The sequence below is a fragment of the Ursus americanus genome, chromosome 8 (assembly GCF_024610735.1).
Source record: "Ursus americanus isolate L20-20 chromosome 8, mUrsAme1.1.p, whole genome shotgun sequence".
NCBI classification, from domain to species: domain Eukaryota; kingdom Metazoa; phylum Chordata; class Mammalia; order Carnivora; family Ursidae; genus Ursus; species Ursus americanus.
The window spans coordinates 18,560,015-18,584,325 of record NC_142134.1 but is presented as its reverse complement, the minus strand read 5'-3'; the positions used below and the strand labels follow the sequence as shown (position 1 = coordinate 18,584,325).

General features: G+C 37.0%; 1 long non-coding RNA gene and 1 other non-coding gene across 2 annotated transcripts in view; both read left to right on the top strand.

Moving 5' to 3' along the window:
* LOC148109527 (uncharacterized) overlaps positions 1–24,311 on the top strand; it is a 41,398-nt gene that overhangs the window by 7,991 nt on the left and 9,096 nt on the right. The gene's annotated exons all lie outside the window — the stretch shown is intronic.
* Positions 5,313–5,419, top strand: LOC123789779 (U6 spliceosomal RNA). The gene has a single exon (XR_006778907.1). It is a non-coding gene; the product is annotated as a U6 spliceosomal RNA (small nuclear RNA).

The window sequence follows — 24,311 nt, the reverse complement described above, 5'->3', positions numbered from 1 at the left end:
TCTGTGCCAGTGAAGATGTTTCTTCAGATACCAGGTGTGTTTTCCCCCCAAACTTCCAATGACAGTTCTTAAAAAATATATATATATATTATTCCGGGAATAAGTCATTTCTAAAATGGTATTTTTATGCCCTATGATGCTTGAAAATCCTTAGTCATGCCTGCTTGCGTGAATACCCACTGTCTAATGAGAACTTCAATATGGTTATACTCTATATTAAGGAGAAGATCTTAATAAGAACAAGCTCTTAGTCCATACATTTAATTTGGTTCAGCTGTAGTTTCTGGGGTCCCTACTATGTGTGAAGCATAGCGTTAGAAATTGGAGTCAAACCTGAAGCAAGGCGGCAGTGTTGGTAGCCAGAAGATATTTATCAAAGGTTCTGGATGTTGGTTTGCTTCATGAGAGTACTCTAGTTTGATCATTATAGGGTAGCTTTGTTGTCTTCAATTAAGCTTGTGTTTCTCGGATATTCTTTTCAATGCTTTTGATGGTAGAAGGGATAAAAAAAAGACATGGGATCCAGACTGTAGTCACCTCGTCTACATTATATGAAATAGAGACTTCCCAATACTCTGTGAGGAGCTCAGCACTTGCTCACGATTTCAGCAAATTCCTGTAAGTTTACATTGCCAAACTCACTTTTGACTATCTTCCTGGCCTCTCTGAACGTTCAGTTTCATGAACATCACATCTTCTATAGCTTTTTTCTGCCAATAACAAATATGGAACCTGGCCCCTTTTCATGGACTTTTCTTCAGATAACTCTCATGGGGAATTTGTGTTTATAGTAGAATGTATTAAAGGTTCTCAAATGTTGGAGGGGGTTTATAACTCAGAGGCACAAACAGCCTAAAGCTAAGTACTAATATCCTATTTTTTAAAGTCCTTTAGATATCCTGGTTAATCAGCTTCTTAGATAGGCTCCAGCCACCTGCCAGTTTGCCCAGCTTCCTCATCCCTCTCCCTTCCTCCTCCCTTCTCCCCTCCTCTTGCTCTGTAGCCTTCTCAAATCTGCCTAATTTTCTCTGGCCAAGAGGATCATTTCACTTTCCCTAGCCAATCTTTAATTTCAAGGTCTTACTTTTTACATGTTAGTAGGCTCTTAAAATATTTCCTTATACAAAGACAAGTTTTTTTCCTCCCAAAGAAGAACCCTGGTGACAAACATTAAAATAATAGTGTTTCTCTTCGTTTTACATAAATTTTGATAAATTGTAACCTTGTTTTCATTTTTTCCTTCTTCTTGGACCCCTATTTCGTTTTCCTTGGAATTTCCAAGGTTGTACCCTCTGGTACTTAGAATGCCAGGTGTAAGCCAGTAGAGCATGGTGGAAACCATGAGTGAGAACAAGCAGAGCCTATGAATATTTTTAGTACTTCATTGGGAAAACATACACTGCTCTGTATGATTTTTGGTATAGGTTACCATGTAAATCACTGGCAAGCAAAACAATAATTCCAGACCAAAATTTTAATCTAAGGAGGATGATTATTTGAATTTTTATATGTTATTGTAGCTCTGAACAAAAGATTCCAAGATTGTGAATCAAAGCATAGCAATACAAGCTACCCCACCTCACCTTTCCCTTCCAAAAAAGGATTAACTTAAGCTCTTGCCACCCTATATGAAATCCTGCTTCCTTATTTACAAGAACAAGAACATGATGAGATTAATGGCTTTTCACAAAGTAGGATTTATTTTACTACAAGAAGTTAATTTGTAGGAAACGAAAGTTTTAACATATGCAAGAATGTTTATACAGTTATTAATTTTTTAAAAAGATTGATACCAGGATCAGTTTTACCTATTACATTTTAATTTAATCATTATTCCCCCTCTTCAACAGATGTACATAAAAATCTGAAAAAACAGGTAGTGACAAGCCTTAGAATTTAATTTAGGGTGAGTTTGCTGGTGATACATTCCCTCAGTTTTGTTTGTCTGAAAATATCTTTATTATTTATTTATTTATTTTAAAAAACAGCTTTATCGAGAGATAGCTGACATACAATAAACGGGAAATATTTGAATTGTGCAGTTTGATAAATTTTGTCATTTGTATACAGGTGTGAAACTATCACAATAAAAATAGTGGACACATTCAAAGACCCCCCCCAACTTTCCTCCTGCCCCTTAGTGATCCCTCTCTCTCCCTGCACTGCCCCAACCACTGATCATCTTTTTGTTACTATACATTCATTTGCATGAAAATGTCTTTCATTTTTAAAGGTCGTTTTTGCTGTGCGTAGAACTCTAGATTTTGAGTTATTTCCCTTCAGAAGTTTGAAAGTACTCTCCATGGCCTCTGGGTTTCCATTGAGAGGTCATCTCTCAGTCTAGTTATAGCTCTGTAATGTTTTTTTTTCCTTTTTCTTTTCAACTTTATTGAAGTGTAATTGACAAACATTGTGTATATTTAAGGTGTATTACTTGATGTTTATATATATATAGAGATAGATAGATACTATATCTATCTATATATAAAAGATTTTATCTGTTTATTTGAGAGAGACATCACAAGCTGGGGGGAAGGGCAGAGGAAGAAGGAGAAGCAGACTCCCCACTGAGCAGGGAGCCCAAAGTGGGCTCTATCCCAGGACCCTGGGATCATGACCTGAGCCGAAGGCAGATGCTTAACCCACTGAGCCACCCAGCTGCCCCAATATGTATACATTTTTAAATGATCACCACAAACAAATTCATCACTTTATATTGTTGACAATTTTGTGTGTGTGTCATGAGAACACTTAAGATTTACTTACTCTCACCAAATTTCAAGTATACAACATAAAGTTGTTAAATATAGTCACCATGCTGTACATTAGATCTCTAGAACTTATTCATCTTGCATAACTGAAACTTTATAGCCTTTGATTAAAATTTTCCCATAGCCCCCATTCCCCCACCCCCTGGAAACCACCACTTTTCTCTATGCTTCCATGAATTTGACTCTTTTAGATTCTGTATGTAAGTGAGATCAGACAGTGTTTATCTTTCTCTGTCTGGCTTTTACTTAGTGTAGTACCCTCAAGGTCCATCCATATTGTTGCAAATGAAAGCATTTCTTTCTTTTTTTAAGGCTGAATAATACCCCATTGTGTGAAAAAAATATATATAATGTTACAATGAACATGGGAGTGCAGATATCTGCGTAATACTGATTTCATTTTTTTTGGGGGGGGTCTATACCCAGAAGTGGGATTGTTGGATCACAGGGAGTTCTATTTTTAATTTTTTGAGGAACCTCCAAACTCTTTTCCATAATGACTGTATGAATTTATGTTCCTAACAACAATGTACAAGGATTCTTTTTTCTCCATATCCTCACCAACATTTATTGTCATTTGTCTTTATAACAATAGCCATTCTAACAGGTATGAAGTGATAGCTCATAGTTTTGATTTGCATTTCCTTAATGATTCATGATGTTGAGCAACTTTTCATTTATCTGTTGGCCTTTTATATGTCTTCTTTTGAGAAATGTCTCTTTTAGATCTTTTGCCCATTTTTTTAAAAGATTTTATTTATTTTATTTTATTTTTTAAAGATTTTATTTATTTATTTGACAGAGACAGCCAGCGAGAGAGGGAACACAAGCAGGGAGAGTGGGAGAGGAAGAAGCAGGCTCCTAGCGGAGGAGCCTGATGTGGGACTCGATCCCAGAACACTGGGATCACGCCCTAAGCCGAAGGCAGACGCTTAACGACTGTGCCACAGGCGCCCCAAAATATTTTGATTTATTTGAGAGAGAGTGTGAGCACAAGAGCGGGGAGGGGCAGAGAGAGAGAGAGAAGCAGACTCCTCGCGGAGCAGGGAGCCCGATGTGGGACTCGATCCTAGGACCCTGGGATCATGACCTGAGCCAAAAGCAGACGCTTTACTGAGCCACCCAGGTGCCCTGATCTTGTGCCCATTTTAAAATTGAATTATTTATTTGCTGTTGAGTTGGTTGAGTTCCTTATATATTTTGAATATTAATCCCTTATTAGATGTAAGGTTTGCAAAATATTTTCTTTCATTTCATAGGTTGCCTTTTCACTGTTGATTTTTGCCTTTGTTGTGAAGAAGCTTTTTAGTTTGATGCAATCCCATTTGTCTATTTTGCTTTTATGGCTTGCACTTTTGGGGTCATATCCAAAAAGAAAACAAAAACAAAAAAACTAACAACCAAAAAACAAAAAAAAACCTTACCCAGGCCAGTCTCAAGAAGCTTTTTCCTTATGTTATCTTTTAGTAGTTTTACTGTCTCAAGTCTTACATTTGTCTTCAGTGTATTTTAAGTTGATTGTTGTATATATTCTGGGATAAGGATTCAATTTTATACTTCTGTGTGTGGATATTTAGATTTCCCAACGCCATTTATTGAAGAGACTATCCTTTCCTCATTGTGTGTTTTTGGCATTCTTATTGAAGATCAAAGATTTATCTCTGGGCATGGATTTGTTTTTGGACTTTCCATTCCATTCTGTTGGTTTATGCTGTGGTCTGAATGTTTGTGTCCCTCCCCCAGCCCTACCCTCCCAATTTATATGTTGAAATACTGACCCCCAAAGATAATATTAGGAAGTAGCTGTTTTGGAAGGTGCTAAAGTCATGATGGTGGAGCTTCCTGAACAAATTAGTGCTTTATGAAAGAGGTTCCAAAAATAGATTCCTATCTTGTCAACCATGTGGAGACACAGTGATAAGGCACTGGCTGTGAACAAGGAAGAGGGCCTCCTCCAAAAAGTGACCATGCTAGTGCCTTGATCTTGGACTTCCCAACCTTCAGAATTGTGGGCAGTAAATTTCTGTTGTTTATAAGCCACCCAGTCTGTGGTACTTTGGTGTAGCAGCCTGAATGAATTAAGACACTTACAGGTCTGTTTTTATGCTAAAACCATACTGTTTGGACTGCTGTAGTTTCGTAATATTTTGAAATTAGGAAGTGTGATGCCTCTAGTTTTGTTCTTCTTGCTCAAGATTGCTTTGGTTATTTGGAATCATTTGCATTTGGGATTTTAAAAAATTCTGTAAAGAATGCCATTGAGTTTGAATTGCATTTAATCTGTAGATCACTTTGGGTAGTATGGACATCTTAACAACATTAATTCTTCCAAATCAAGAACATGGGTGTCTTTCCATTTATCTGTCTCTTCTTTAATTTCCTTCATCAATGTTTTACTATTTTCAGTGTATAAGTTTTTCTACTTTTTATAATATATTTATATTTTTTAAATATCTTAGTGAACAAGGCAAATACTCCTGTAACTAAGAACAAGTTCAAGAAATAGAACTTTATCAGCCACCTCAGAGACAAGGCTGTTGTGTGCTCACTTCAGCAGCACATATACTAAAATTGGAATGACACAGAGAAGATTAGCATGGCCCCTGCACAAGGATGGCAAACAAATTTGTGAAGTGTTCCATTAAAAAAAAAAAAAAGAAAAAGAAAAAGAAAGAAAGAAAAGAAAAAGGAAAAAAAAAAAAAAAAAAGAAACAAGCTGACATATTCATTAGGTCCAGTAGGCAAAGTGCCTGGACCCACAATTGTTGTAGAGGCCAAGAAAATATTTTAATTTTTTAAAAAATAATTTGATTTATTTTAGGGGCTCATGAGAATGCTTTAATTTTTTTTAAGAAAAAAAGAAATGTTTTAATACACAGTATTAATATATGAATGTATTTACCTTTATACCAACACAGTCATAAATCATAACTTATTAAAGTTTTTATGGTGATAGAAAACTAGGAAGGCAAAGTACCTCAGGCCTGATAACATCATATTGTGGTCCTGGTTACAAACATCCTAATCACAACTATCTCCTTACCCTCAAAATTAATCAGTATCCTAATTTTTATTATAATCACGCATTTATTTATTTATTTATTTGTTTGTTTGTTTGTTTGTTTATTTATTTATTTATTTGGAGAGAGAGGGAGAGAGAGAGGCAGAGGGAGAATCCCAAGCAGGCTACAAGTCCCCAGCACAGAACCTGACTCAGGGCTTGATCTCATGATCCTGAGATCATGACCTGAGTGGAAATCAAGAGTTGGACGTTCAGCCACCCAGTCACCCCTCATTGAATTTCTTTACAGTTTTATCACCCCAGTGTGCATCCCTCAATATCTTGCATATAAAGATCTTTTACGAATTTAATTTCTTTCCTCTATAGGTTATTCTTTCATCTCTTCTTTATTTGTTGAAAAATTGAGTCTTGCAACCTGCAATTTTCCACTTGCTGGCTCTTTCTAATTGCATACTTAAGGGGCAGTTCAGTTTTCTTCTGTGCTCTGTGTTTTCTGTAAATGGTCAGCTGGATCCAGAGGTTTGATCATATTCCAGTTTAATCCCTCAGGCAATATTACATAGGTAGTGTGGTGTTCCTTTAGGAAGCACCTCATGTCAGGTTGTCTTTCTTTTTGTAATGTTAGAAGCTATTAGTACTCAATTCTACCAATTCTTATGTTAATATTTCTCTGGTTATTTTGATTTTCTGAAGCTCACTTTCCATAGATTCCTCCGGAAGGATTCATGGGCGTACTATTCTCTGAGTTCCTAATGTTAACATTTTGTCTGTGCCATTCATACTTGAAAATCAATTTTTTTTTGTTATAAAATTCTTAGTTCACATTTTCTTTCCATAGGTGTTGTGATGGTTAATTTTGTGTGTCAACTTGGCTGGGCCATGATGCCCAGATATATTGTCAAACATTATTCTGGATGTTTCTGTGTGGGTGTTTTTTGATTAAATTAACATTCATATCAGTGGACTTAGAATAAAGCAGATTGCTCTCTATAATGTAGATGGACCTCACCCAATCAGCTGAGGACCTGAATAAGACAAAAGACTGATCTTTTCCAAGCAAGAGGAAATTCTGCAGCATTTGAACTGCAATGTTGGGTCTTCTCTAGTCTGTAGCCTGCTGGTCTACCCTGCAGAGTTTGGCCTTGCCAACCTCCATAGTTGCACGAACCAATTCCTTAAAAGAAATTCTTTCTCTCTATATATACACATCTAGAGAACTCTGACTAATACAAGTGTCTTAAATATGTTACTCACATTTATTTTTGGAATGAAGCTTGATGTTGAAATGTCTGATGAAAATGTTATTTTTTCTCCCCCGGGTGTCATTTTCAACTTTTTTTGGATCCCCAAAAGGAATTTCTTTTCTTTAATAAGTTTAGAGCTTAAGTTTGTACATGTTTTGATAGATTTATACCTAAGTATTTAATTTTTTTGGATCTATTGTAAGTGGTATTCAGTTTTAGTTTTATTTTCCATTTGTAAATTGCTAATATATAGAAATATGATTAATTTTTGTTTGTTGACCTTGTATGCTATAACTTTACTAAACTTTTTAGTTGCAGGGGGTGTTCTGGGGGGCAGACAATCATGGTGTTTGTGAATAAGGACAGTTTTATTTCTTCTTTTTAAATCTAAATTTTTAAAATTTTTCCCTTTTTCACTAGCTAAAACTTCTCTAGTATTATGTTGAATAGAAGTGATGAGATTGGACATTATTACCTTGCTCCCAATCTTAGGGGAAAGCATTCAGTCTTTCAACATTAAATATGATGTTAACTGTAGTTTTTTGTGTTTTTATTTTGTTCTTTTTTGGGTAGATGCTCCTTTTCAAGTTGAGGATCAGGTTTTTCTATATCCTAATTTGCTGTAATTTTTATCATAAATGGATGTTGAGATTTGTCAAATGCTTTTTATGCATTAATTGATATGATCATACATCTTTCTTTAGAGTGTTAATATGGTGAATTACAATGATTGATTTTCAAATATTGAACCATCTGTGCATCCCTTTGATAAACTCCAAAGGGTTTTGGAGGAATCTTGTTCTGTTTTCTTTTGTACCTTCTTTGTTTTGTTTAGTTTTGGTATTAAGGGTTTTAATTTACTTTTATTTTATTAGAAAATATAGCATAGTAATTGTGTCAGTTACTCATTAAAAAATCTACAATGGATTTCCATTGCCTAGTAGAGTAAGTCTATAATAACTTTGATAGTATTCTATTTTACATCAAGTTTTTTAATGTATATGCCTTATTTTGTAAACTCTCCTGTTCCTATCTCTTGCTGTACCCTTTCGCCTGCTCCAATTTCCAGGCTGATGGTGTCATTGATATGCTGCTTGCAGTTCTCCAAGCATGCCAGACTGTGACAGTCTTTTAGTTTCTTCACTAACCATTCTCTTAATACCAGGAATATCCTATTCCAAGTCTGTATGTCTAATAACTTCTAATTTTATCTCGGTGGAGCTTTCTTAAAACTCCAAATATTGTTGCCTACCTCTCCTTCATGCCTCTATTCTACTAGATATCAGTGCCTATTGTAGCGCTTATTTATTTATAGCTCCCTCCCCCACTGGTTAGTGAGTACTCTGAAGGCAGGGATTTGTCTTTAATTTCCAAGTACTTAACAAAGTCTGGTGCACAGTGGTGTCCAATATGAATTTGCTGATTGGATGAATGAATAAATGTCTTATAACTACCAGTGTCCTCCAAGCTCACTGAGAGAATATATTATGCTTTTATATTCCTCACTGAGAAACTTTGCAAATAACATATATATTTTTGTTACTAACAGTTTTAATCTTTGGTGATTCCAATATTACATTATGGTCTCTATCTTGAACATTTTCAATATATAATTTTTCAATATATATGTATATTTTAGCATATACTTATGAATGTAAGTTTAAGAGAGTAAATTTAATTTATGATGATTTTAGAACTCTGGTTTCTAGACTGAGATCCTTGAACTCTAATGGGTTCAAATGTAATAATGGGTATCAGTGAATTATTTTCCCTATTTAAACAAATGTAATAGACCTTTTTATTAACATTAACGAGGTTGTCGAAATTAATTAAAATAGTAGATTCTTTGCTTTTGACCATAATTTTGTTATATGATAAATCAGAAACTCAGAATAACAGCTATGATCACTGACTAAATAAATAATATTTAATAATTACAACTTGGAACACAGAATTTTTCAAAATATGGTATGCATGGGAAGTCCATATAAGAGGTTATTATTAGTGGAAAAATTATTTTTATGGAGAAATTTTTGTTACATTTTATATTCCTATGATTGTTTTTTCCTTCTTTGTTTTGAAAGTTTAGTATTGGAAAATGTCTCAATAATTGAGGGTGATGCTGAGTTGGGTTTCCAGTGAATTGCTTGAGATTATATGCTTAAATTGCCCAGGAGAATAGACCAAGTTTACCAATTAAGTTTCTTGAAAACATACAACTTTTCCTGTAACTTTATGGTGAGTTGATATGTTTTCTGTGAATTGCTTTGACTTTCTGGTGAGCTCTAATGCATGCATTTCATCCTTCAGCAGCTCAAATTACAAAGATGAGTCAATGGTATTTCCTCCCAAGAAATTTCTGCCTTGACTCTGAAAAAGACCAAAGGGATGCATATTCTGGTTGTTTCTCAGAAGCTTATTTAAATTAGTACTCTAGTTTTGTTTTAGGCAGATCTGAAAAAAATCATGTGTGCCGTTTTATGTAAATCTGAATTAGCAAATAATTTTTAAAAAGATCATTTCGATACAGCTAACCAGAGTATGCAGACTATAAATACTAGAAATTTTAAAAATATAGGCTTTAAAAAAAGTAATGATTTTTATGCAAAAGGCTTATGACTAAAGACCAAGCAATCTCTGCCACTAAAAGCCAATTTCCTTCCCTGAACATTCCATTGACTGCACTGTCACATAGGGTCATCATGAATGGTGCATCCTAGAAGTTGAATATTGCAGAACCTGCAAAATTGTATGTGACAACCCTGCTCTACTCTCTTTGGACGTCTAGTCTCCTGAAGACTTCTTGCCCATTTTCTAGGTTATTTTTCATTTCTTTAATATTTGTGAAAACTTTGAGTTATTTAAATTTTGTAATTGTTTATAATCTCAATAAATAAAATTCTACTTTATATGAACATGTTGAGCACAAATAAAGGAAGGACTCTTTTCCTTTAGGAAATATTCTCTCCCATCTGCCTTCAAGGTTACAGCCATTGCTGCCATATATTAGTACAATATAATTCTACCCCCTGACTCAGGAGATTAGTATAGAAGCTGGAATCTGGCCCAAATGGGCCAATGAAAACATTCTCTTTGGGTGGCTGACAATTCTAGTAGCCTTGTTTTCTACTATATTGACAAGAAAAGTAGAAAAAAATGAGTCTAGAGAGAGGGCAAGTGATACATACAGAAAATACAAATCAAATCACAGGTTAGAGATGGAAAAACACAAGTGAGAGTGTTCTGAATCTCTGGTTCGAGGTGCTTCTTGACGCTTGGTGCATTTCTCATCTTTGGAGTTCTGTGGGACATTTCAGAAAGCTTATAGTAAATTACCATTTCTACTTATTTGAGAGGATTTCTGCAGTACTGTGCTTCGATTCAGGCATGAGGGGCCACTTCCAAAGGTGTCATGCTTTAGAAGGCTTTCCTCCATCAATATCCCCCACAATGGGGCAAAGAGTCTGCAGAGTCAATGAATGGGGTATGCCCATGAAGAGCCATGTTTTGCCTTCTATACCAGGGACGAGGGATCAAGGGATTTCTGCCCAAAAAGTCCCAAACCTACTGCCAGGACCTCTGTTGACTTTTTCCCGATCCATTGTACCTCTCCTTCCCAGGGGTAGCTACGCATAGCTCTTTATGGTGGAATGTGAACTGAATTTGGACTTGTAATTTGGGGTACTTCACTTGTGTGTGTAACAAGTTCCTTAAGGTGTAGAATAGAGCCTGAGGCAAGAAAAAAGGGGGGCATGCCACTAGCCTGTGTCCAGGGTCTGGGCCTACTGTATCCATGTACTGAATTCCTAAAAATCTGGGAATCTGGTCTTCCGGGACCTTATAAAGGTATGTTTATCAATATAGAAGGATAGGACACATTTTATTTAGCAATTAGTTAGCTTGGTCAGAAGTTTTAAATACTTAGATATGTTGTATGTGGGCTTTCATTTGTACTTACCCCAAGCTCTGCAGTTGTTAGAGGTGGGCCTCACCAAACAAGCCAATATAATGAAAATCTAGTCTTACGGTAGTTAAATTAAGGTTAATGATTTACAGTACAAAAGAATTTCTAATAAGATTCTTTTAATAGCACAGGCTAGTGAAAAGATCACTGATTGGTATTAGTTATCTATTGCTGCATAACAAATTACCCTAAATTGGCAGCTTAAAATAGCAAACATTTATTATTTCACAGTTTCTGTGAGTCAGGAACCCAGGAGTAGCTTAACTTAATACTCCTAGTTGAGAGACTTTTTTTTTTTTTTTAAGATTTATTTATTTATTTATTTGAGAGGGAGAGGGAGCGTGTGAGCAGGGGGAGGGACAGAGGAAGAGGGAGAGAATCTGAAACAGACTCCCCACTGTGCATGTAGTCCTTCATGGGACTCGATCCCAGGTCCCTGAGATCATGACCTGAGCCAATATCAAAAGTCAGACACTTAACCTCCTTAGCCACCCAGAGGATCCTAGTTGAGAGACTCCTAAGATTGCAGTCAAGATGTTGGCTGGGGCTACAGTTTTGTTGGGGTCCATTGGGGTTGGAAGATCTACTTCCAAGCTTACTTATGTGTTGTTGAAAGGCCTTGCCATTGGTTCCTTGCCACATAAGCTTCTCAATAGGTTGTCTGGGTGACCTCATGAGATGACACCTGGTTTCCCCCAGAGTGGATGGTGAGAGAGAGAGAGAGGTGCAATTTTTTTCATAACCTAATCTCAGAAGTGATATACCATCATATCTGCTATATTTTATTGGAAATGCAGACCAACTCTGGTACAACGTAAGAGGACTACAAAAGGGTATGAATGCCAGAGATGGAGATCCTTTGGAATCATGCTGAGGGCCAGTTTCTCCAGAACTCCTTGCTCGATCTCTCCAGCCCACTAGCCTTTTGGTTCTTGAACCTAGCCAATTCTGTCTCACCTTTGTATTCATGGCCTCTCCATGGTAGGCTTTTCTGATTGATCTTCCTTGGCTGAACTTCTGTCTTAGATTTCAGCTTAAATTCCATTACTCTAGAGAAGACTTCACTTGATCACTCAATATTTAATAGTCACTTAGTCATTCTCTGTTCTATCACATTGTTTTAATTCTAGGTGCCTGACACATAAATATATGTTGAATGAAGGTGTCTTGGTAATTCTATGACCTTGGGGAAAAGATAAGCTTTCTAAACCCCAGTAGCTTTGTCTGTGATTAATGATCTTCTACACCCACCTACTACATAGGCTTTTGTGAGAACCAAATAAGCAAGAATTTTCTATAACAATTGATGACATTATTATTGTTGGTTAACTCCCCCAACCCCTTTTCCCCTGGAACAGAGGGATTGCCCAGGAATGTATTTTCCCATTTTACTTTTCAGGTTGTCTTTATCTACCTGCATTGTAGAACTGCATTGTTCATTTTTTCATTTATACATTCACTAGCCTCATTTACTGCCCTGTAAATGTCTCAGGACTTATTTTGAATTAAAGTTATGATTTCACGTGTGAAAAGTATTCAGTTGGGAGCAAGTTTAGTAAGGTTTATTCAAATGTAAAACGACATTGTGCTTTTGGATCATAACTAATCGTAGCATCCCATTGAACATGGGAGGTAGTATGTGCTTTTTAGAAGCTAGTTATGCACAAAAGGACAAATACCCAAGAATCAAAGCAAACTTTTAATAATGCCCAATTGGAGTTCTGGTCATGTTTGAGCCATTCAGAGTCTAATCAGTAAAACCCCCTTGAGTCAATAATTGCCTTCTCCTCGAATCATTGCAGGTATCTATTATGCTGCACATTATCCACATAGAAATGAACATATGGTTATTGAACACATAACAAAACAGACTGTGTTGGAGAATGTTTCCTTTAGGATGCCTTAAAACATTCTTGAGCAGAATATTATGGAGGCTGCTTACTATCCCTTCTGTTCCTGGGGTTATAGGAGGGAAGTTGTGAGTCCTTTGTATTAAGAACAGTAGATGAGCACACTGTAAGCAGTTGAAAATCTCAGAATGTATTGATTTATTTGGAGAACACCGTAATTATCTTCCATGATGAAAACACAACAATAGATGGAGTTTCTTAAAAGTTGGGAAAATATTTATTCTCTCTATTGTTGCATTTCACGGCACTCAGATGTTGGGGAGAGGCTTTCTTCAGAGTGGACCAAACCCTGACCTGCGGTTTGTTGCTATCTTTATGTAACAACAACAGAAAAGACATTTGATACATTCAGAAAAAGGAAGGGGAAAAAAGAGTTTGAAAAAGAGAAGCAGAACAAAACCTGTATTAACTTGAACCTGGCTAATTTCTGCTCTGAATTAACCGATTTTAGATTCAACTTGCGAAGAAACAGAGAAATCAAAAGCATATATAAGAAGTCACCTTATTTGAATCAAATAATTTAAATAATTATAACATCGTATATTTTAACAATTGCGTTCAAAGAGACAAGAATTTTTAGGTTAGCCACAATGCCCATTTTTAAAACATTCTGTAAAACTGGGGTATAAATATAACAAATAATCGTATTTATATGTATTTTTTTTAAAGATTTTATTTATTCATTTGACAGAGAGACAGCCAGTGAGAGAGGGAACACAAGCAGGGGGAGCGGGAGAGGAAGAAGCAGGCTCCCAGTGGAGGAGCCTGATACAGGGCTCGATCCCAGAACACTGGGATCATGCCCTGAGCCGAAGGCAGATGCTTAACGACTGAGCCACCCAGGTGCCCCAATATAAACACATTCATGAGTGCACATACATCTCTGTGTACATGTATAAAATGATATTAAATAGGAGTTTCAACCAAGACAGATAGATATCAGATATTAAAGTGACTAGTGAAAACAAACCACTTAATTGGAAACTATTAAAGAACTTTATTTAAAAAAATAAAGTGAGTGGTGAGACCTATAGGACTTAGAAAATAGGCTGAAAATCAGATGGATGATTCTAAAACCCCTCATACCTTGAGGACATAAAAAATCCAGGGGAGTAGAGATTGAAAGTAGGTTTATGAATATGACATTTGGGTAGAATTGTAGATGTGCTGTGTTCCCCTCCCCTTCCCGTAGAATGGGGTATGTGGGGTACCTGCCCGGCACCTTGAACTTGGTGAGAAAGGTTTCAGTGGGGCCACTTGGAAAGTATGATATGTGTACCCTGTAATTGTTCATGGTAGACTGGTGTCTGAACTCCAACTGAGAAATGGAAAGAGTAGGAGATAACTGGGAGTAGACCCAAAGGGAAAGGGGCTGCTTTGGCTGCTCTCAGTTCTGGAGTGGGTGGGTAGAAGGTCTAGGTGTGCTTCTGGTGAACTACAGGTGGGCTGTGCATGAGAGGGACAGAGAAACACACACACACAGATCAAACCCTGGTGTGGTTTGTTCTTAGACCCTGCCCAAGAGCAACACTTGTGGAATCATCAGAGCAGCAGAGAGAAACCGCAGGTACAGCTGGATTCCTGGGGCTGAGAAAGAAGTCATGACCGGCAGGAAGAGAGATGAATTCACCAACATAAGGCAACTGTAGATGAGACCATCGCAACAGTGTAGGTGGAAGGGGGACCAGCTTCAGGTTTCTGAAGGTCTGAGAAGCCCAAAGTCAGCTTATGACAATAAGTAATTAAGAGAGATTCTCCCTTCTTCTAACACAATGACCTTGAGGGATGAGAAAGTGCAGTTTCTGAGTAGGAGTAGAAATGCTAGGTGGTGAAAGAGAGAAGAAATCAGTTACACCCTCTTCCCCAAATACAGGTGTCCTGTCTGGCTCTCGTCTGAGCAGCATCCACGTATCTGCATGAGAGAAGCTTGAACTTGAGGTGGAGGAGAAGTTTTGATGATTACCATGCTTCGACACATGAAATATGGATTTGAGCCTTTTTTGTAAAGCCTAAAAATGACCATGGGAGTGGCTGCTACCTAAGAGAGACTGGAAAATTCATAGGGCGGGCCTGAGTTTTCATTTAGGGGTTGAGGAAGATACACTGGTTGCATATATCTGTAAAGGTGTAGAAAAACAGCTGGAAGGATAAGCGTTTGTTTGTGGGAGTTACCTCTTGAAGGTAGAATTGGAGATACACGGAATGAGGTAGCTTCATTTTTACTATGGGTGTTTCCTCTCCAAAATGGCAGAGTTTGAATTAATCTTATTTTTTTATATTTGCATTTTCAAAACCGAACACATTTTAAGTTCTTATGCATGTATATTTATTCAAATCAACGAACATTGTACACACATCAAATAAATAAGTGTGTGTGACTTCAGAACTAAAGGGGTTGTATTCCCAGTATGTGTATGTGACTACTGAAAGCCTCATTTGTTAAAAAATAATAGTAATAATTGGTGTGAGCAGTGCTGCTGTTTCCAAAATCGTGTCTCGTATTAGTGACCTCTGTTCAGGCTCTCCTCCTGCCTTGTGTGTTGGCATCTCTGGTTTGTACCAGAAGGAAACACTGTGTCTGGTTTCACTATGAAATTCATGGAGCTCTCTGCTTGAAATAATATAAAAGACCTTTATTATTCAACCTGTGCGTTCATCTGTGCAACCACATCTCCTTAGGGAAATGCTTGAAAATGGGATTTTCGTGGCCTTCTCTCCCATTTGACTTTTCTTCCCCCCACCCTCCCTTTTCCCATCCCTGTCCAGGTATCTGTTAGTTATCTCTTTCAATAACACTGTTCTGGCTGCATTGAAAGTGCCTTTTAATGTAGGAGATGGACTTCAGGCCGAACACCAGGTCACTTTCTGAGTAACATTTTATGGGATTGATTAAACTTTAGCACCATAACTGTTGACTTTACAGGGCAGAAAAGACACTCCGAGTGTTCCACTCTAGACAATTTGTGCCTCACAAGTTTGAAAAATCAAATAGAGATAAGGGTTTAATGTGTTTGAAAAAAGAGGTTGTCCTCTACTTTTGAGTCTTCTATATTTAAAAGACCTCAATATTAAAAATGAAATAATATCTTTTACACTAATGAAGTTAAGTTACAGTAAATAACAGTATATAAAAGAAGGTGGACTTTTTAGCCGTAGGGATGACACTGAAGATTTAAGTTGGCCTCTTCATTGCTCCAAACCCAGCTGCTTAATTTTACCTCTTTTGCTGCTGGACAATGAAGGTATGTTTGATTCACTGTTGGTGGAGTTTTCAAGGATATGAGATGAGGCATGGCTATTTTTTTTTATTAGAGAAACATATTTTTGGGGGCTAAAATGCAGTGGAATCAGGAACGTAAAGCATAAAGAAATTTTTTTTTCATCTGTTTGGAATTTGGAAATCCAAATCCTTGACTATCTGCACACAAAGGTATATTGCTAGGGGCGCAGTGATGTGGTTCATAACAAGCAGAAACATTTTACAGAAACAAACAAACAAAAGAAACCAGATAGGAAAAAAAAAGAATTCTTACGAATTCATTGGGTTGGCTTTGTACTGGGTCAGCTTAGCTAGGTTGGAACTATGTCTCCTAGAATTCCCCTCCCTCTATGGTTCTGGGTTAGAGTTGACCAGGAGAAAGATATGGGAGGGAGAGTTGGCAGGCCCAAGTGGGGCAGCAGCCACTGCACTTGGAAAGTCACCTACACTGCTACTGATCTTCTGGAAGGGGCTGTAAAGACCGCTTGTCTGTAGGCCGTGTTCCTCCGTGCGGGCCATGGAGCTCTACCAGCTCTGACTGCATCAGCAACTTCAGCTTCTCTGAACCAAGGCCAGGCATGTGCACGACTGAAAGGTTGGAGGCACCAGCTTTTTCTGCAAGTCACCTTCACTGTTGGCGTTTCACATGGTGGGAATCAGGTATAGGTTCCAGTTTGTTCTTGTTTTCCCCCAGTTTGCATCTAGCTTTTCTTCTTGACTGCCTACTGACCTATAGTGACTTCAGACTCCTGACCAGATACAGAGCTTACAGCCTTCCAGAAGATTCTTTGTCTTATAGAATGAATGTTGTTCATCTTGAATCATGTCTTGTCTGAAAAAAATGTTGCCGTCTCAATTAATTTAATTTTCAGCTCCTATTTTTTATTTTTTTGAATTTCACCTTTCCCAGTAGACTTTAAGAGACTATAGCATAAAAAACCTGGTGAATGATTTTTTTCTGATATATACTATCTGATTAAACTTTGCAATAAGAGTAGAACAATCTGAACGAGGTATATTAAATGATTTGCAAATTGCAATGTGCTGCACTTTTCAGTTACACGCCTAAGTAAAATAAATCAACTTCTGTCTTATCAGCACTGGGGAATTTTTCATGTGTGACCATTGTATTTTAAAGTCAGCAATATACACACTGTCTTTTTAAATAAAGATGATATTACTAACTTCAGTAAGGCTTATGCCTGAATTGCTGGGATAGAGCTATTGTGTTTTTTGGTTTTGTTTTGTTTTGTTTTTGCTTAAAGCATAGTTCCCAGCATAGAAGGAAACATTTACTAACTGATAGCTATTATGATTGCAATGATATAACTTAAAAACTCTAAAATTTGTTTCAATTGATTACACAATAAAAAAAACCTCCTTATTATATTTTTGTGTTTGGGAGTATAACCTACCCGGCAAAGGAAGATAGAGTAGTGAGATTGTTATTGGGCAGATAATTTTTGTAGCAAGTACTGCATTCATTTATATGAAGGAATGAGGGATGTGTGTATGTTTGTGCATATGCACACACACGTAAATACTCATCTGTTCCTTTAATTTGTAGATTCAGTCATTGTACAGTTTACTTTGTATTTTGTGTCTTTCAAATGCAAGTTGAAGTTCTAACCTTCTCAGGTTGCTTTCACACACATACTAGTGATAGGAAAATATGTGGTAGTCTCAAGGCATAATGTGAAAGTAGATGTCCTACCAACAGTAAGCTGCTGATATTTTTGTTTGTTTAGCAAACTTTATGTACACTTGTGTATATACACAAATGCACAAATACACACACACATGCATGCAATTGCATAAAGTGTGAAAAAAGGTATATATTTAGTATATATGGTCTGCAGTTCACAGATCAGTATCAACCAGAGTATCTTATAGCCTTATCCCATCCTGTGATCTTCCTATGAAGCTTACTATGGTTTCCATAAGAGAGTGGCATAGATCTAGCAATGCCAAGTCCTCTCCTTTCTGTGCTTGTCTGTGATTCTACATACTCAAGGACTCAATGACTGCATCCCTTATTCTTCCTTTCCATTTCTTTACATTCTAGTCCCCCTTCCCTTGTTTCAGGATTTCTATCAAGCTACTACAGCCGTAGATGAGTGAAAAATTAGTTGTCTCTTCCCAAATGGCTGGAGACCCCTGGTATAAATTCATACAGATGTAAATATATATGCTGATTTTCTGAAGCGAACCCCTCTTACTCCACGGCACTTGCAAATTTCCCAAATACTGTTATGATAATACTAGGTGATTTATTTTACATAAGGATGCATCTGAAGGGTGCAGCACATTGTGATTTGCAAACCATTTAACTTGCTAAGATCAGATTGTTCTGCTTTATCTGCAAAGTTCACCCACAAGAATTTAATATAAAGGCTTTTATTCTTGTTGTTTCATGTATTGTACTTTCCTGAGATCTGGTGGATGAGTTTGAAATGGGTGCGTGGGGGAGGAGAGAAAGAAATTAGCCACTCTGCATCGTCTCTGGAAAAGCAACCCCTAACCCTCCATTTCCCACAAGACTGTTGAGAGTGTTCAAGGACTCCTAGGAGAATGACAGCACAGACTTGTAGGGATACATTATTACTCAGATATAAGGTGAATGGGCATGGGCCCAGGAAACAATGAATCAGAGTATTATCTGTCTAGCTCATATTATTACCTTGAAACTCATACAGAGAATAAGTAAGTGACTGAGTGCCAGCACCCTTGTTAAGGGTAAAGAAGAGATTCCACTAGTTCACCTCTCTCCTTCTGCAGACAGTCATTGCCTGATGGTATTGTACCAGGGAGTCGTGGAACCAAGACTGATGTCCTGCTAAGTTACTAACTTGTGTGATTTGGGGCAAATTACTTTAACTTTTTGGATCCCTCATGTGTAAAATGAGTAGAGGAATCAACATGATTTCTAAGGTCCATGCACCTCTCAGATTTTATGACTGTCTTATGTATCTCCCTTTACTTTCCTTCGCCTCCCTCCTGAACTATGATTTCCCTTCCCTTACATCCTTTCGTGATAGCCTTTGATTTATTTGTTTTTATATGTGCACACCTTACTCTGTGCACTCATTTTCTTCTACTTATGTATTTTCTTTCTACCTCTACATTTAATTAAATATTTACTGAACTCCTACAATGTACCAAGGACTGGGATGAAAATACTGAAGAAGACAGTGAAGGACGAATCTCATCAAGGAAGATGTAATAAAGACAAAAAAAAAAGATTAAAATATTTTATTATGTAGTATGATATTCTAGGAATGGGGAATTCCATGGTATCACGGAATCAAATAGTTGAAGGGACCGGGCATTTGCTCTTGGAGATTAGGAAAGAGATCTGGAGATGTAGCATTTAAGTGGAAGCTTGAAAGTTAAGTAGGAGATAATTAAACAGATGGGAGATAGAAGGTGAATAGATAAGGTGTGGTGGTTGATAAGATACAGGGGGTGGTAAGAAAGAAAGTAAAGAAAATATTCCAGTTGTTCACTAGATTGTGGCTAGTGGCTGAGTTTGGGAAAGAGAGGAGAGGAAAAGGCAGTGAGTAGGTTGAAAGTCTTGGTAGATGCTGATTCAGTTAGAAAGCCCCTGAAAATGATAACAATATTTTATATTTGGGTGATGCTTTTCAGAGCAGAACACTTCCATACACATCTTCTCATTTAAGCCTCATAACAAACTAGAAGGTAGACATTATTATTCCTATTATTTAGATGTTAAGAAAAATTTTCAAAATTTGAAAGTAGGCAAAAAGATGGTCACCTGTCCTTTCCGTGTCACAGTGCCTATAGGATTATCTAATTCTCCCAGGGTTAGGTATCTTTGCTTGACTTAGTTTACTGTGACTAGGATGTTTTTAAACACTTGAAGGGTAGATGTTAACTGGTAGAAAACCAATAGACATGCAATGATTCTTAGCTGCAAGAGTAAGAATTTGTCTGATATAAAGGTTTTATTGTTCTGTAAGACACTAACTATTTGTGTATCTTATTCCATTTTGGTATCTAATTTAGCAATTTTATACCAGCAAACTTAACAAGTGTCTCTTTTATCACCCTTTGAAATAACTTTACCATACTGCTGGTTTCGTCATTAATGAGTTAAATAAATTTTTGACAGGTATTCATTATATATTTGTATGAGAGTAATATTTCTAGCTTTTTGAAAGTGTTCCTTTGAAAGAGATGAAGCAAAAAAAAAAAAGGTCTTGAGAGATTAAGTGATTTGCTCAAAGTCATGTTGTTAGACATGGAGCAGGAACTTGAACTTAGATTTTATGGTCCTAAATCTGGCATATTTTGTGATACATATGACACCAAAGGGAAGTTCTGAACAGTTCCCCATTGCTGCTATGCTTTTGTTGTTATTTATTTATTTATTTATTTTAATTTTATCTTTTTTGGCGGGAGAAGGTACAGAGGGAGAGAGAGAATCTTTTTTTTTTTTTTAAAGATTTTATTTATTTATTCATTTGACAGAGATAGAGACAGCCAGCGAGAGAGGGAACACAAGCAGGGGGAGTGGGAGAGGAAGAAGCAGGCTCATAGCCGAAGAGCCTGATGTGGGGCTCGATCCCATAACGCCGGGATCACGCCCTGAGGCGAAGGCAGATGCTTAACCGCTGTGCCACCCAGGTGCCCCGAGAGAGAGAGAGAGAGAGAGAGAGAGAGAGAGAGAGAATCTTAAGCAGGCTCCACACCAGTGCAGAGCCTGAGTCGGGGCTTGATCTCATGACCCTGAGATCATGACCTGAGCCAAAATCAAGAGTCGGATGCTTAACCAACTGAGCCACCCAGGTGCCCCTGCTATGTTTTTGTTTTAATTTAGAATAGGTATACTTACAGAAAAGCAGCAAGCAGAAAAGCAGATTTCAATTCTTTAGATTTTTAAGTTCACTGACATTTTTTAAGTTCTCTGTGACTGCATCCTTTTATTAGTTTCTCAAGCATCATAGATATCATGATTTTAGATATCAACACACCAAAATGAGTTATTAGCCTCGATTTTCCTGGAAACAGAGGCACTTTAGGGATGAGGAAAAAAATCCTGACAGTGTTTGTAGTCCTGGTATCCTTGGTTTCATTGCAAAAGGATTGTGTAGGTTATCAGTCCAAACTTCTACCCCACTTTGGAGTATTCCTGTGATGGTTAATTTTGTTTCAACTTGCCTGGGCTGCAAGATGACTAGACATTTGGTCAAACATTCTTCCAGGTGTTTCTGTAAGGGCTTTGGGAGATGAAATTAATATTTAAATCAGTTGACTGTGTAAAGCAGATTGCCTTCCCAATGTGGGTGGGTCTTGTCCATTCACTTGAGGCCTGAATAGAACAAAAAGGCTGACTCTGTCCCAGGTAAGAGAGAATTCCATCTACCTGTCTTTTACCTGGGATAACAGCTCTTTGTGCCTTTGGACACAAACTGCAAGCTTGGCTCTTCCTAACTCTTGGGCCTGCTGGCCTTAAACTAGAACTCTACCATCAACTCTCTTGGGGTTCCAGCTTGCCAACTCACCCTGTAAGTCTTGGGACTTGTCAGCCTCCATAATCGCATGAGTCACTTCTTTAAAATAAATCTGTCTCTCTCTTTCTCTCTCCTATTATTCCTATTTCTCTGGAGAACCCTGAATAATATACCTTCTTGCAAAATTTCCAAAGATGTTAATCTCAGTGTCACATATCTGGAGTGCTCCAACTGTAAATTGGTTCTTCTTGATATTGAACCATGGTCTCCCTATAACTTTTATCACTGGTTCTAGATCTGTATAATTTCATATGTGAAGATGGCTTGTGCATGCACCAAAGTCTCCATTGTAGGCAGAATATTTGCAGGTTCTTAATGTGATTTTGACCCCTCTTATTATTACCTATTGCCTGCTGTCAATGTTTTCCTTAATATGTGGCACCCAGAAATAAGTACCATGTTCAGGAGGTTGTCCATCCACTCTAGAATAACAGCCTTAAAAATTGTAATAATAATGTGCAGCATGTATTGAGAGGTTACTGCATATCAAGTTCTGCCTATCCACTCATTTAATTTTTATACAACCCAGAGGATTATAGTTTCTTTTTCATGTACAAGGAAACTCAGATCAGAAGGATTATATTACTTATTTATTAGAGTATAAAAAATAAAACTTGAAATACGGTCTAGCGTTAAAATCTGTTCTTTTAAGAGTAGTACTAGTATTTCCTTGCTTGGATATCACACTTTTGATTAAAACTTAAAATGAACGTTGGACTGCTGGTTCAAGATGGAAGATTGCACACACTCATTTATTCTCTCTCCTTCTATAGCTCCCATTAAAACAAGAGAATAAGAAGGGTATAAACTCTACAATAACAGAGAGGGTAGGACGTGCAATGAAGAATAGAATGGAGTAGGATAGGCAACTTTTAATCATAAGTTCTTATGTTCTATTTAATATAACCATGTGCTTTTATTCCTTTGATAAAAATACCACAAATAAAGTAAGCTTTTTCATAATTAGGTCAAAGGGTTGACTCATATTGAGTTTTAGTCAACTCTAATCCTTATGCTTTTTATTTATTTATTTTAATTTTTAATTATGATAAAGAATACATAACATTAAATTTACCATCTTTTTAAAAAAGGATTTTATTTATTTATTTGACACAGAGAGAGAATGAGAGAGTACAGGCAGGGGGAGTGGCAGAGGGAGAGGGAGAAGCAGGCTGCACGGAGCCCAACATGGGGCTCCATCCCGGGGCCCTGGGATCATGACCTGAGCTGAAGGCAGATGCTTAACTAACTGAGCCACCCAGGCACTCCTTAAATTTACCATCTTAGCCATTTTTTTTTCTAATAATAATTTTTTATTATATTAGTCACCATACAGTACATCCCTAGTTTTTGATGTAAAGTTCCATGATTCATTACTTGCATATAACACCCAGTACATCATGCAATATGTGCCCTCCTTAATACCCATCACCAGCCTATCCCATCCCCCCCGCAAGCCCTCAGTTTGTTTTCCAGAGTCCATAGTCTCTCATGGTTCATTCCCCCTTCTGTTTACCCCCCCTTTCTTCTTCCCTTTCTTCTCCTACCAATCTTCCTCCTTCTTATGTTCCATAAATGAGTGAAACCATATGATAATTGTCTTTCTCTGCTTGACTTATTTTGCTTAGCATTATCTCCTCCAGTCCCATCCATGTTGCAGCAAATGTTGAGAAATTGTTCTTTTTGATGGCTGAGTAATATTCCAGTGTATATATGGACCACATCTTCTTAATCCAGTCATCTGTTGAAGGGCATCTCGGCTCCTTCCACGATTTAGCTATTGTGGACAATGTTGCTATGAACAAACGTGTGGAGGTCCCTTAAAAAGTTAAAAATTGAGCTACCCTATGATCCAGCAATTGCACTACTGGGTATTTACCACTAAGGTACAGACGTAGTGAAGAGAAGGGCCATATGCACCCATTTTAGCCATTTTTTAGCTCAATTCAGTTGTGTTAAGTACATTCACAGTTTTGTACAACAGAGCTCTAGAACATTTTCATCTTGCAGAACTCAAACTCCATAGCCATTGAACACCATCTCCCCATTTCTCCCTCCCCCTGTCCCTGGTAACCACCATTCTACTTCCTATTTCTAGGAGTTTGACTACTTTAGATAACTCATATGAATGAAATCATACAGTGTTTATCTTTTTGTGACTGGCTTATTTCCTTTAACAGAGTGTCCTCAAGATGCATTAATTCTTATATTTTTTGTGTAAAATTTTTCTATTGGGTCAGAATTTCCCTAGGTTTTGGTTATTTATACAGATAAATTTCATTAGAAAAATATTTTCCCTCTGATGTCAGAAGCAATCTAGGTTCTTTGTAGAACATTTGAAAATTAGGGAAAGTATAAAGAAGAATAAAAATATTGATTCATAATTCTACCACTCAGAGGCAATAACCATTGTCATTATGGTACATATTTCCTTTTATTGTTAAACAATTTTTTTGAACATAGTGAGATCTTACTGTATAGGCAAATGTATATTCTTTTCCCTTCTAATGTTGTAGTATATTGTGTTAGTTTGCTAAGGCTGCCATGACAAAATATCAGACTGGGTGACTTAAATAATAGAAATTTATTTTTTCACAGTCTGGA